A 12793-nucleotide genomic window follows, 5' to 3' on the forward strand; every position below is an offset into this window, starting at 1 on the left:
CTGGTGCCAAGATGAGCACAGCTGAATGCTCAGTCCCCTAGGAATGAACACAGTACCAGAGGCGGGTGGAATCCTTTTCTGCTTCAGGTGGTCTGGCTTGGCAACCTCAGTTGAAATGAGAGTAGAAGAAACACATCTTGATTAGAACCACAGGCCCAGATGGCTGCACGACGTGTGTGGAGCTCTATGGGAAGGCAAACCCAGTGTCCACTTCCCTCCCAAATCTGCTGCTCTGCAGATTCCTTATTTTCCACAGGAAGCAATGTTCTTCAGGAAAAATACTTACACTACTCAATGGAAACTGCATTCTGTTCTGAGGTGCTGCAGTAGTGCTTTCTAGTATTTTTCAGTCTATATTTTATTTCCTGCAGTGAAATTTTCCTAAATCTTAATTGAACACCAGACTGCCAGAGCGTGGGCTGCTTCCAGGGCGTTTTGTTTTTTTGAGGTGCCTCTCCAGGACGTGTTGCTCTTGGGTTGAGAGCCTTAGGCTCCAGTGAGCTGTTAATCACAGACTTTGGCTGCAGAGAAGCCTGTCCCAAATAGTCTCATGCCTTGGCAGTATATGTATTTTCTGATTAGAGATGCATTCCTGAGTGAGGCTAAGTGAAGGAATGAAGGTGTTCTTGCAAAAAGACTCTTTTATCATTTATTTGTAAACAAGTGCAGTAGGACAGGACCCAAGCCACAACAGTGAAATGAACCTGGTACTTAACCTGGACCAAAATATTAGGTCTAGTTTCTGTAAACATGCCAGATTGAGCACAAGCCCTTCAACAGTGCTGGTAATATGCTTATCTTTAAGAACATTGTATACTGTGCAATCAAAACACAGTTAAATAAAATCATATTTGTAACAATTATAACAGATACCAGAAAATAATTCAGCAACTGATAGAAATTAGTGCCATTTTAATATGCTTTCAAAGTAACGTTGTTATTAGTAAGTCTGAATGACATTAATTAAAAGATTTGGTAAAATGTTTGTCAATTTAATCAGTTGTTAGTTGAACCTGGCACAATGTGCTTTGCCCATTTAATTGATTCCATCATCCAGTTAGTAAGAAAGTGATCCAGATCCAGATGGCTAAATGTAGGTTTCGAATGGCATTTTGAGGTATTGCTTGGGAGTGTCAGGTATGACTTAAGCCCTACAGGACCCTTGAACACTTCTAGGGCACAGCTGGAGGCCAGCTGGGATACTCTTGAAAGCTGAAAATGGTCCTAAAGACTTATGTCTGGAGGCTGAATTGCTTCCTAAGTCATTTGTTATTTGAGTTGACCTTTTGCATGTCACTGACAGAGCAAAAAATTTTTTAAAAGGGGAGTGGTAAATCACAAAACCCAGCAGTCACGTTTATGCAATTTTCTATGAGTTTATCACTAATGTAGTCAGTGACCTAACAGTTTTTTGCAGTTATTCACCCTTCTGTCTAAAAATGCTTCACAAAAGAGATAGTGATCATTGTAACTGGCTACAGCTACAACTCTGTGTATCTACTTTGTACTTCATAAAGGACCACAGGTTGATAATGGTATGTATGGAATAGCTTTATTGTTATGTAGATTCAGAATTAGCCAAGGGTCTGACATGGAATAAGTGTACAATTATCTAAACTAATTACTTAGTATTGCCAGTTTTACAGCATTGCCAAATTATAGTATTGCAAATGTTTACAGAACTGCTCTGGCATCTGCAGTCCCTATAGTAAAGCTACCTGAATGTTCCCAGTTCTTCTTTCACAGCTTCCCAGAATTACCTTTGTGTCCTCAAAAAATTTTTTCTTTTTTTTTTTTTTTTTTTATATTCCTGTTTATCAGACATGAGGAAGTAAAAGGGGAAAATCATACTGTGTGGTGAAATTGTAGCTATATCTCATGATTCCTGCATGAAGTAGAATTATCCTGTGTAAAGGATACAAAGAAATATGAAATTTAATAATAGCATTTTTTTCTAAGTACCTATTAAAAATACATCTCATTCTTTTGAGGCCCTATTTGATACTTCTTCAGGTGGACAAACCTAAAACTTTGAAATCAATACACTTCTTCTTGTTCTTTGTTTGTTTTTATTGCAACAATTACACAAAACCAACCTGTATTCTGAAGTGGGAGAAAACTACTTTTGACTCACTACTTCAATGAATATTTAATTCTAACAAGTTAATTTTTGGTAATTTTAATATTAAATCTTACAAAATGGAAAACAAATGACATCTTCAAATGGGAAGACTGCAGGAGGGAAGAGGGTATCCCAGAAGTAACCAGTAGCCTGCTGCTCAGACCATTTTACTAGGAGATCTGAAGCTGGTACTTTTGTTTCAAAAGCTTTGGTTTAAAAAAATTCCTGGCCCTGTTTAATTGCACCTTCATGGGTGTAATTCCCAAAGAATCTGTTTATTTTGATCTTAAGGGATTGTCAGTTGTTCACTCTTCACGGATCTTTTGTTGTGTACTTTACTGAAGGATTCTCACTTTCTTTTTGGATGGAGTTTGGGGGTGTCTGTGTGTTTTCCCCAATTCTTTGCCCTTAATAGAAAGTAATGAGGACAGAATACCTGAATTCTGTGGGGTTTTTTGTAAATACAATAATAGAGCCTTGGGGGATGGGTTCTTTACCAAGAGCTACATTCCTCCATCCTATTTCATGGAGTCTGAAGGACTTGGACTCCACGAATCCATCACAAAGTTTGTGATAAGGGAGGACTGCTATGGAAACTTCACAGCACAGGAAAGCCAGGGTATCTTCCAAGGCTCCAGGCAAACCTTCAAGCAGCTGTCCACCAGCTGCTGGATTTAATGCCTGTTTTAATAAACTTGGCTTCAGTGGTAAATGCTAACTCAGCAATTGAGCCAATGACTGAGAGTTGCAGATACAGTAGGTACATGATAAAACCTTATGGGACTGTATGCAAGATAATTATAATTTTAAGGGTTGGTTTGTTCTTTTTAAAATTTTTGTCTGCTGAAACACTAGAGGAGTCTTTCTCTTCAGCTGATTGTGGTATTAGCTGTAACTTGTTATCTAGGCTCACATTTTCAAATGTCTCCCATAATTTGGCCTCATAGGAAGAGTAAACAGTCAGTAATAATTGAATCATCAGTTACTGAAAGGATGTGAGAAGATATGAAGGCAAAATCTTGGTAGAAAGTGAATTTTCACACTAAATGATCAAGCTAAATGAGGTCAGGCTGATACCACCTGCTTGAAGGTGCATTCATAATTTTTTTTTTCACCACCATCTCCAAGTCACTGGTATAAAGCAACAACATGCCATATAGCTATAAATATCAGATCCCAGTCATCTGTACTTGATGCTATTTTAAACTCTTCCACGTGAGAAAAATGGTTAAAAATAAAAATACAGCCTTTTTATTCTTCTCTAAATGTTCTGTTCAGTTCTTCATGCTCAAAGAGAATCACAGACCCATCTATAAATATCTAACCCAGATCTACAATTGCTTGTTAAAAAGAGGGTGTTTGGTAGAAAATTGAATGAAATACAAAATGTCTTTTATTATATTTTTATTACAGACCAGATGCGGCCTCTCAATTTACCCTCTATCATTTGGAGATGTACATTCACCAAGAACATTGCATGTGTGCATATAAATATTTTGATGTTGTCATGGTATAATAAAGGGTAATTGATTAGAAAAATCCCTATGGGTTTTTCCACTTAAGAGCAGATTTCTGTTTTAGCACTATTGTCTCCAAACTAAACATCTATGAATGCATCTGTTTTGATTGATCCCAAACAGAAAGCAACAGTAAACAGGCAAGAATTTGGCTTTTGCTTGATGAGTAGCACTGGCAAGTTGAGTGAATCTTGTGCAGTTAAGGATTCCAGGAAGCTGCCTATTTTTCAGATGAGTTGGGCTTTAACTCTGCCATTAATCAACAGCAAGCACACCCATGCTGGGGTATGGAAATAACACCACCTGAACTTCTCAGAGAAAGCACTGTTCCACTACTGCTGTATCCATTACTCCATGCTCATCATGCCTCCACTGACAAAATTTGATCTACAATTAAGTGCCTCCCTCAAAACTGCAAGAAAGCAAGGGTTTTGGTGTAGCCAGTTGAAAAATACCTAAACATGATGAAATCTGTAGGGAGCATGTGAACGATGCTCTTCCTACACAGGATGATGGCAGCTGATGCTGTTATTTCTGCCAAAGTTGGCTGATGTGTAGAAGATGCTTTTTCTCACATATGAAGCACTATACTGAAGATACACGTAGTGTGACAGTTTCTATAGTAACTACTTGGGTTTTATGGAGTATCAGATCAAACCTGTACACCCTGTTATTGTTCTTTTATCCTATTATCTAGACTACTCAGTTACCACAGATACGATTTTTTTTTTTTTTTTGTTCTATTCCCTTGCCAACATAACTGTATCAGGGATTTATGCAATTGCAAGTAAGCAGTATATCTGAGAAACAAAAGACTGTAAGAATTGTAAAATTGACCACTATCTAATATAAATGAACCAAAAGACACTTGCTGGAAGCTAAAATTTCAAAATAAAACTGTGGAGATTATTTTTATATAAAGCGGGGCAATGTTACAATTTGAATATTATCTTCTTTTTTTGGGATACCAGTGCAATTTTTATGTATATGACATTTGTTTTTTAAATGCTAGGAGTTTACCAGAACAACTTTGCTTATCTAGATGTACTGACAAACTCTTCTAGGGTGAAGAGGACTCATTACTTAGAGGGAAATTTCCCTCATGTGGTATATACTTACTCATGGCTCTTATTCCTGCACTAAAACCCCCAATCTTGCTATATTGTGTTTTACCATAAAATATTTTATTATTATAGTTTATTATACTCTGATGATAATGTCAGTACTGGGAGTGAGATTATTTACAGGAATCAGATGTTTTCTGCACTGTATTCTTAGCTTTAATGTGGAGAAAAAATGCCTGGATGCTGTCAGTAAGTCTCTGTTGCCATCTCCTGCAGAAGTGTAACAGTAAGAAATTATGTTTATAAAATTAGCAGTGTAGGAGAATTCATGGCTATTTGATCAGGGCTGCAGATTCAATGATGCAACTAGTATTCCAGTATGGCCAAAAGGAAAAAGACACTAGGGAAAAAAAAGTGAAATATGAAAAGTGTAAATCCATTAGTGAGACAAAAAGGAAATGACACTCATCATTACTTAAACTGTAGTAAATTGCACATACAAAATGCAACAGCCAGGAGAAGGGCAAAAGTGAAAAACGAGAAAATATATGCACAGTACTGAGAGAAACTGAGTGATGCAAAAGGTGGAATGCAACGAGTCGATAAATCCCATGTAACTATATGAACTGCTTTTTCTCCCTTTCCCCTCGATTGCATCACGCTAACACGTAAGTAACCTGTTCCCACTACTTCATCGGTCCCCTAAAATACGCATGGCGAAATTAATAACAAAAATCAGATTCCTGGCAGGGCCACGGACGGCACCACTGCAGAAAACATGGAACCGCCACATCCCCCCGCGAAGATGAATGAAGGCGTTTGTGCGGGCAGGCAGAGCCCGCGGCTCTGGGGCTGCGCCTTATGTAAGGCCTGAGCGCAGCACCGCGGAACGCGCCGGGGGGAACCGCAAACTCCCCGCGGAGCCCCGGCAAACCTCCCGCAGAGCCCCCCGCGGAGCCGCCGCTGGCCCCGCAGCCCGGAGCGGCGAGAGGAGCGGGCGGGGCACGGGGGCCGCAGCCCGGCCCCCCCTTCCAGCCCCCCCCGCGGAGCCGCCCCGCCCGCGGTACCCCCCGCGTTGGCGTGGAAACGGGCCGGCACCGGCGGCTCCTCCTCCGGAGCCAGCCCCGGCCGGAGCGCCGAGCACCTCCCTGTCTCCCGCCGGGGCCACCGGACAAGTGTTGCCGTTATCGCCTTGAGAAAAAAAAAACCATCCCGGGCATTGACAAATGGTGTTTTCTAGGGAGAAAATGAGGCAGGGCAGGTTTTCGCTCCTGCTCGGGCTGCGGGGTTAGTGTCTGCCTGCAGCCGCGCTGTGTCTGCTCGCTGCAAATCATTGATGCTGATGTGAAAAAGGGCCAAAGCTGAGAGGAGAAGCGTCAGTGGATGCGAGCGGTTGCACTGATGGATTGAGGAGGAGGCTGCCTGCCTGGTGCTCAAGAGGTGAGTGAAATATTCCGCATTTCTGTCCTCTTAAAGCAGTTTAGAGATGAATGTTTCCCTCTCCGTGTATTTCCAAAATAGAAAGGGACTTCTAAAGCAAGAAGAAAAAGATGTCATTTTGAAACAGTAAGCTGTGCTTTTTGCTGGATGAACGGAAAGATGAGTGTTACTGTAAGGTAGAAATATACTCTGTGTGTAGGGAAAAAATAGTAAGGGGAGGCAGGCTGCTGAGACAGTGAAAATGACCTTCTCAAGGGATACTGGCCTTCTATCAACTGCTGCTTCGGCTCAATCCCGTTTCACAAAATTGTCATCTCCCTTTCTTTGCCAGATTGTAACCCATTAGTGTCCAATACCTGAGCATTAGTGAGACCCTCTGCGTTCTCTTAACGATTCAGAAAGATAATCTGTTACATTCCGCCTGTTGGGAGAACCTCCACGCTATGTAGCACCTCCTCCCAGGGAAATGCAGGCTGCCTAACGTTCCACCAGAAAGGCTCCTGGCTGCCAGATTTCTCTAATAAACGCTGCTTGTAACAGTCACATCTGCTCATCCTGAGGATGCAGGGCTCTGCAGAGTTTGGATGCTCTGCCTCTTCATGCGTCCCTGTCCATGTGAAGTAACAGGGAGGTGTTGTTACATTAATCTGCACCTGTGGACAGATCCCATCTGCAGTTGTGAACCACAAGTTTGGTTTTTTTCTATCTTTGCACGTTGGGTGAGTGATTCTTACAGAAAAAAAACCAAAAAACCCAACCCTTCAGTGTTAGCTGGGAGAGCCACAGACTAACATACGTCAGTTTCATTTCTGCTAATAGTACCAATCTGAGCTGGTTTGGGCTGTTTCCCTGTGGAAGCTACCTAACCTGTGTTCTTGGGGCATTTATTCTGTAGGCTACTGACCAATCTCAACAATGTTTTCCTGTGCAAGATTTGAGCAAAATTCACTAGTTTTCCGTCCAGCATTTCTTTGTATCTATTTACTGGTACTCTTGCACACAGAATTTGCTTTTTATTTTGGCTCCATATTTCGCGCCATTGTGGGTCACACCCTGTGTCTGGCTGTCAAAATTTTGTCTACAAAGGTTACAGCAGCTGGTCAGGTAGAACCGTACTGTGAACATCTACTTGTGGATCACAAGGGAGTAAAAATGAGTGTGTATTTTTCTACTTCCTTAGGAGAAACTGTTTCTGGCTTTATGGATGTTAGCATTTAAATCTGGGCTGATGGCTTAGATACTGTTAAAGGAAGAAACGGAGGCTTTTCTTCAACAGGGAACATATTTCCCAGCTGAAGAGACAGCTCTGCAGAGCAGAGTTTTTTGCCATTAACTTGGCTGTCTCCATCAAATCATTTGGTTGGAAGATGTCATGCAAAAAGCACAGATCCCTGCCCTTGGATAGAGGACATTATTACAGGATAGGCCTATATGTATAGAAGAATGAAGTTCTGGTCTTCTGGAAGCCAGTTATGGGTGCAATCACATCTTAGTTATATGGCACATTTAGGAAAAAAGCCCTTAATATCACTCATTACCAAAGCACTGAATTGTGTTTTTAAGAAAGAATCCCACTTCTGTGTGCATATGAATGCTTTTAAGGAAAGAGAAGCAGATTAATTCTGTGTAAGGCTATGGAGATTTCACTCTGGCAATGGATCCTACAGGGCTGAATAAACTCTGTGTGTTCCATCTGAGGATTATATGCTTGTCCCTTCATTGGCCACTGATGAACAGAGTTGAATGAGTCTTCTGGAGATATTACCTTGAATTCAGTAAGCCTTGAGTACAGCTCCCTGTTTCAGCTACAGGCCTTGGATTTGAATTTACCTATGGATCATTTAAAAATAACCTGCCAGGTAGATCTGAAGGACTGAAGTGGAATTGTTCTGTTGGTTGCCTCAGTTCAGATTACACTTTGGTGGAATGAGGAATGTTACATTCTAAGAAACCTAGACAGAACCAGAAAACAGAAATTTGTCCCTTCCTCTTAAGGAATCTACCTGTTAAGTGGTGGGGAGGGGGATAAGTAGAGTGATAAAAGATAACACACGTTTCAGCAGACAATAAAAGCTTAAATCCTTACATGGTGAAGTCAGCTCTTCCTCTCCAGCTTAAGCAGATAAGGATTTTGACAGCAGAGAGAGTCTTGGTTGATATGCAGTGGTAAGGCAATATATGGGGGTGATGCCTTTTTCTCTCTTCCCTCCCATTAATTAAAGAAAATGCTCTCAATTCCTTTGGGATAAGTCACTGTAATTCCACTTATTTCGGAAGAGATTCTCCAGATTTATGTAACTGGAAATGACAGATGAATCTGACTATTTCAGGAGTCATTGGAAGTTTTGCTGCTAATTTCAGTGGGAGAGGACCCAGGCTCAATACCAGCACAGTTTCACTGATCAGGTTCTCCCATGCCCTCTAGGAACAACAATGTTGAACAGTTTTATAGATGATTCCATGGGGAGCCAGACTCAATGACAAATTCACTCTCTCTTTGCAGCACAAACTCTAATTTGTAAATTACCAGTGATTTTAATCATATGGTTTTTACTGAGAAAATTGTAGTGATATTCCCCCAAATGCCATTAAGGTTGATGTAACCCACCTTCAGCAGTAACAGCTTATTGCACAAGCAGTTACCAATTTTATCTGAGAGAACTTTTAAACCAAAGACCTTAAAATTAAGAATATTGGCACACTTAAATAAAGTAGTGTTATTTATACATGGTGAGAAAAATAATCCTATTTTTATTAAAAAGGCAAAGTTTTGTTCTTTGTAATCCTCAAAGTATCCAGAATTAATCCACATTCATTGATAGTTACAAGAGATTCCCTTCGGTCTACTTGAGAGGAGAATTTGACTTATACTTTATATGTTACATGCAAAATTCACATTTTTATTAAACTTTCCAGAATTCAAGACTGGTGATTAAGAAGTCCAAATTTCAACTACCGTATTGATGAAAGAATAATCACAAAAGGGAAAAACTAGACTGATCCAAAACACATTGATTCTCTTCTCCAAGCCCTCTGGCAATTTAAGGTATGTGGAATACACAACATGATAGAGAAGGGCTAAATTCAGCTCTTTTTTATTCTGTTATTAAATCTGGAGTTGGTACATATCAGCAATTTAATTTTTTTCAGCTTTATGCCAGTGTAGTCAAGGACAAAATTTAACCCTTGAAATGAAAGCTACAGAGGAAATACTCTTCTCTCTCAGCTGTTGTTTTTCACAAACACTGAAGGGCATTGGTGAAGTAGGATGGAAGGAACCAATGATTGATGTGGGCCCATCATTCCTGTCTGTTCTCTAGACTATAAACATTTGTTACTATGAAATGCATTTCAAATCACATCTAACAAAACACATGGTAAAATTTCAGAAGGTAACAGCTTTCCATGTGTTTTTTTAGTTCTGTCTCTCAGAGCATTACCTATGGTTAAGCAGAAACTCAGCTCTCCCCAGAAACCCATTTTATTATTTAGTGCTGGATATCCAATGTATCGTTACAGAACACAGTTTTACCCAACAAATCCTACTTTCCTTTGCCCTTGTTTTCTCTTTAAGCCCCTTACACTGGAGGGCTGTTTCTCCTCTGGATTGCTAAGTCATCACATCAAAAAGACAAGTGTGGTAACATTTCCAGACAGTTCTGTGTCACAGAAATAGCCCATGAAATTACCAGTGATCATGCTGGCCAGTAGTAAAATATAAAGAGGCAAATTTGAAAAACTGAATTAAAATTCTAAGTATTCGTTTTGCTTACATATAATGACCAGAACATGAATAATTATTTCTTAGGAACCACAACTTACTAATCTGATATTTTTACAGATTTAGGAAACTGTAATTCCCCGGAGTTGGCAATTGTGAGGAATTATTCTCATCACTTTCAGATAGCTATAACAGACATGTTTATATAGATGGAGAGGAAGGGCTTCCCTTCTTACAGCTGACGGGGAGAAAAAGAGCTTCTGACAGTGCAATTAATCAAACCAGGTTTTGACCACTATCTTAGAGGAGATGAACTGACCTCTGGGAAGAGTTATTTCTCTCTGTTGCCTACAAAGGAAGCACTGAATGACAGGCTCAGAGGCAGCCACCCATGTGAATACCCTACATCTGGACAGGTGAATCCCACTCTTACTATCTGTTTGTTAACCAATCTTAGCTAGTTAATTATGAAGGTATTTTCATGGTTCACCATAAACACTTGTAAATAATAATAATAATCCAGTTGCTACCCCTGACCTACCAATCCTGGTTTTGTGCCTAGTAGGCTGATTTCTTCCTTTAACTGTATCTTAACATCACTACTGCATTGTGGAGAAAAGATTTGGTACAAGAATGGTACAAATAATCCAAATCTTTTGTCCTGTTTTCCCTAGTAGCCCAGGCAGTACTCTAGCACACATTCCCTGTGTTTATGCTCCTATTTTGTATGCCTGCTTTCTATATTTCCAAAACTTATTGAGACTATGTGGAAGATCTTCAAAAAGCTAATTAATGCAAATACAATTAAGCAACATATCAAGTGTTGATGCACAAATAGGGTTGATGCATTTGTGTCTGGGAAGGAAAAAACATGCAATAAATTCAGGTGAATGTGTCATGGCACATTAACAAAAACCCAGCTGGATGTTCAGCTCATGGGGGGGGGCTTGCAGTTCAGATGGGTGTGCACCTGGTTCTTATACTTTTTCCTTTGAAAGAGAAATATATGTATGATTTTAAAGGATATATATGTTTCTGAATGTTTCTGAAAATAATACAACTTGACTTATTAAGTTGTTTGTTTTTTAAATAAAAAGTTTCTTCTCTGGATGTTTACCAGCTCAAGTCATACAATCCAACTATTTGGAATGTATTAATGAAATATGCCAATTGGGTATACAATATCCATTTATACATAAATGTGAATTAAGAGGTTTTTTGCTAGTCTGGATGTTTTATGAGGAAAGTCCAGGATATTAGCTGCTTACTTTCCCTAGTGTTTATCTATGAGAGAGGATTAAAACTAATGCTACATTTTTTTTTCCTGTATCATTCAAAGCATTAAAATCTGTCAGTAAATTAATGCATATGATGCTAACCAAATTCATCCTAAACTAAAATCTACCAGTGTAAACACTGTTGTACTGGAGCATCTCTCTGTACTGCCACCAAGTTGACAGTGTCCCACAAAAAACCTTTCTTGCAAGTGGGTCTTGTGAGGAAGATTTTCTCTCAAGACACCTTTCTTCTAAATTTGGCAGAGCCAGGGTGATATAACAGAAGCCATTTTGTAGCTGGCAGATATTTATATATTCTTACAACTGCTAAGCACCTATTGAGCTTTCATTTTGTATGGCTCAGTAATGGCAGAATCTCACCTGAATCTGTCATTTCAGACGTGGTTTTAATCTTTTTTCCAATGCATTTATGTCCATGAACAGATAAACTTACCTTCATTTGTAATTCAGTGACATTTATGTTGGTATTTAAAATTCTAAAGCTAGCTTACTTCAAATTTGAACAATTGATCTATTTTATTGTTTCTGTTCCCTGACTCGATGTGCCTAAGTCTTCTGATTGTTTCCTGCTGTGAATGTTACCAAAAGCAAATCTGAACTTCGCCTCATGACTGTGATTACATGGGTGTGTCAAGTTTGCTTTTTGGAAGTGTGTACACAAAAAGAGATAGAATACTGAAGACTTCACATCATTTTTTTAAGGACAAGTTCTTGGCTACTCATTTCAACAATGTATTAATTCAAGGGGCTAGCAATTGTTTTATAGATGGCAAGATTTTAGCCTAATACGGACATCAGTGCATCTTGTATCAGCACAATATTATTTCACAGGTTAAATAAATATATAGACATATAAACAAAGTATCAGATCTCAACACAAGGTGGAATATCTGACTCTAAAGACTGCAAATCACAATTCTTCATTTTCCAAGAGAGGACTGAGCGTATACTGCAGTCCTGAACAGTGCAATAGAATTTAATATAAGTTAAAACACTGATAAAGTAATAATCTACCACACAGACAAAGAATGGAATTATTGGCTGTGTTATAGTTCCAGCCTCTGCCAGTGCAAGCAGGTTATAAACTAAAATTAAATGTTTACAGAGGATATTGCCCTGATCTGCAACCAGAGAAGCCTCTCTCCTTGTTGTGTTGTTGGCCTAGCAACATTGCCCTTTTTCCTCACTTCTGCAGTCAAGGAAACCAAGAACAGCCACTGATATTGTGGCCTCTTGGGATCACACCTGGAAACTGTTCTAAATCATGCTGGGATCCAGGCTGCTTTAACCTGGCTCTCCAATGGAGGCTCAGTCATGAAAAACCATTTCTCCCTATTCAGATCCTAAACTTCAGATCCCCCGTTCGGATCAAGAGTAGCAGTGCCTGAGCTTTTCTGTATTTTTGAGTAATTCATGTTGCTCTTCTAATTGAGTCTTCTGATACAGGAAAGCAATGAATCCCAAGTAGAAAATAATGCAATATCCTACTTTAGAAATTATTTAGGCATGATGTTTTTCTGTAAGAATTGATTTGATGGGTGATGCAAAAGAAAGCTTTAAGGGGAAAGTTAGTCGTACAGTCACATGGAACTCTGAGAATACTTTTAAGTCCTCTGGACTTAATTAGCAAA

The 12793-nt window shown here is 39.4% G+C and overlaps 2 protein-coding genes across 4 annotated transcripts in view; one reads left to right on the plus strand and one right to left on the minus strand.

Moving 5' to 3' along the window:
- Positions 1-12793, minus strand: part of RSPH14 (radial spoke head 14 homolog) — a 62054-nt gene that overhangs the window by 7168 nt on the left and 42093 nt on the right. The gene's annotated exons all lie outside the window — the stretch shown is intronic.
- The window catches only part of GNAZ (G protein subunit alpha z), a 42069-nt gene continuing 35027 nt past the window's right edge, over positions 5752-12793 (plus strand). Inside the window, exons 1-2 of one of the 2 annotated variants that reach the window (XM_071763238.1) lie at positions 5752-6143; positions 9060-9189. The gene's annotated coding sequence lies outside the window, so the exon portion shown is untranslated. The remainder of the gene's footprint in view (positions 6144-9059; positions 9190-12793) is intronic. The other variant, XM_071763239.1, reaches the window with a different exon arrangement.

This window comes from Heliangelus exortis, chromosome 19 (genome assembly GCF_036169615.1).
Source record: "Heliangelus exortis chromosome 19, bHelExo1.hap1, whole genome shotgun sequence".
In the NCBI taxonomy this organism is placed as follows: Eukaryota; Metazoa; Chordata; class Aves; order Apodiformes; family Trochilidae; genus Heliangelus; species Heliangelus exortis.